The sequence below is a fragment of the Coenobita brevimanus genome, chromosome 29 (genome assembly GCF_032717465.1).
Source record: "Coenobita brevimanus isolate Jiangsu-jjx chromosome 29, ASM3271746v2, whole genome shotgun sequence".
Taxonomy (NCBI): domain Eukaryota; kingdom Metazoa; phylum Arthropoda; class Malacostraca; order Decapoda; family Coenobitidae; genus Coenobita; species Coenobita brevimanus.
In genome coordinates this window covers 42,386,985-42,389,262 of record NC_136982.1, presented here as the reverse complement: position 1 = coordinate 42,389,262, position 2,278 = coordinate 42,386,985, and the positions used below count along the sequence as shown (strand labels likewise).

At 45.2% G+C, this 2,278-nt stretch overlaps 1 long non-coding RNA gene across 1 annotated transcript in view; it reads left to right on the top strand.

Moving 5' to 3' along the window:
- LOC145394950 (uncharacterized) overlaps window positions 1–2,060 on the top strand; it is a 2,423-nt gene extending 363 nt beyond the window's left edge. The window contains exons 2-4 of the long non-coding RNA XR_013896522.1: window positions 261–354; window positions 1,068–1,161; window positions 1,501–2,060. This is a non-coding gene — a long non-coding RNA (uncharacterized LOC145394950). The remainder of the gene's footprint in view (window positions 1–260; window positions 355–1,067; window positions 1,162–1,500) is intronic.
- Window positions 2,061–2,278: the final 218 nt, after the last annotated feature.

Here is a 2,278-nt window from a genome sequence, read left to right as displayed (position 1 = left end):
TTGTCTTGCTTGGTTCTTGGTTTGTTTGTATTTGTCAGCTGCCAAAGACTGCACGTTCAGTGTTTCTTGAGTTTTATCTGTGCTTTATTTATTTATTATTATTATTATTATTTATTATTATTATTATTATTATTTTACGTTTGTCGTAGGTATCAATTACTTCACAAGCAAATTTCCTACGACCACAACTACCACCACCACCACCACCACCACCACCACCACTACTACTACTACTACTACTACATTCATTTTCCCCACAGGCCCGCTCTGAGTGTCAGCTCCTTGGTGCTGACCTCGCCGAGCTCCCCACAGCAGCCCTCCTTCAGCACCTCGCCTCCTGGACTGATAAGAATGGTAATACATAGGGTAGTCCATATATTGCACCATTTTATCTCTGCTGGTGATTTTTTTGTGTTCAAGGGACGGCTCGTGAAATCAGTGTCGTGGAGCCTTTGTAGTATGCTCCCTGGATGGACCGAAGCAGTTGCGGCGTCCACCCAAGAGCCTAATCTCCTCATACTTCCCTGCACCTCGCCGTGGGAAGGACCCTGGTGTGACCCTGGTTGGGCGCTGTCAACCACAAGGGGGCGCCGGATCCCTACACGGTGTATGTGCTGCTCTGTACCTGTAGAGCAGCCCCCGTGGAAGGAGTTGCTTACCTGTGATCGACGGGTCAGCTCGGCCGGTCAGACTAAGGTTAAGCAAGAACAACAACAACAACAACTTAATCATCTCCAAGAAACATTGATTTTCTGAACTGCATTTTTCTATCCGTTTTTCTATCTGCATTTTTCTTTCCGTATTATTTATTTGCATTTTCTCTTCATTTTTCTGTAATTTTTTCTGTCCCTGTTATTTGTCTTCATTTTTTCTATTAGAGTTTTGCTATCTGCACCTTCCTGTCCATATCAATTAATCAGCATCCTCTCTCAATCACTCCCTCACTCTTTCATTCACTCCCTCCTTCCCTCGCTCTCCCTCACTCCCTCCCTCTCACTCCCTCCCTCCCTCCCTCCCTCACTCACTCACTCACTCACTCACTTTCTCACTTTCTCACTTTCCCACAGGCCTGGTGACGTATACGCTGTGGGTGGGGGCGGAGGAGACGAGGCTGGGGTGGAAATGGCTGACAGGACCCAGAATCAGTCTCAATTCAGAGCTGTGAGTGTTGCTGGGGGGGTTTTAAAGGATGATGATGATGATTACTAAAATAGCAATAGTAGTAGTTGGAGTAGCAGTAATGATGATGATAATAATAATAATAATAATAATAATAATAATAATAATAATAATAATAATATATGCGTGCGTGCTTGTGCGTGTGCGTGTGCGTGTGCGTGCTAGTGAGCGCGCTAGTGAGCGCGCGCACGTTTGTATGTATGCATCTCCATAAAAATTCGTCAGTCTCAATAAATCCACACACCAAACACATCCACGCACCACACACACCAAACACATCCACATAAACCAACCAGCCTAACCTTGCCATCCTCTCCCCAGGTGGCTGGCGGGCGAGCCTCACTACACGGGCGGCGACGGAAAGGTGTTGGTGGTGCGGCGGTCCGATACATACCTGCTGGCGGGCGTGGCACCTGACGACCGTGGAAAAGGATACGTCTGTCAGGCATAGTTCGTTGCCCTTACAGTCCTTCGTTTCATCTGACGGAACTAGGTTACTCCCGGAATCTGAATAGTGAGTCCTTAGGTTGCGTGAACTTGGTGAGGCCTGTGGAGGAGGTGGGAGTGAGTCTCCTTGGTTACTATCATCCCTTTGCCTTCATCCGATGGAACTAGGTCACTCCCAGAACTGAATATCGAGACATAAGCTTCTATGAATTTGTGAGCCTTGGTTATGAGGCAGTACTGAGTCTCCTTGGTTACTAGACAAATTGAAGCCTCATTTTATCTACACTTGGCCATCAACCGAGCCAAAAGGGGTTACAAAATCATCGCATTATTATTATTATTATTATTTTTACATAATGACCTTGGTTTATCATTACTGATGTACAGTATTTGAGGTAATTATAGACTATTGTTGGTGAGAATATTAGATTAGTACCGGGATTTATTAATATTTTTGTTGTATAGTCGACGACAATTATGACTTATTATTATTGTGTATATAAGTCAAGAAATACAGTGGAATAAAGTGTTTCCTGAGTTGTATAAGATCATTTTGAACTGCAAGACTTGCACACACGCTCACGCGCAAGCACAAGGGCGCACCCCCCCACCCCCACACACACAAACTCACAAACACGCAAACGCACAAACG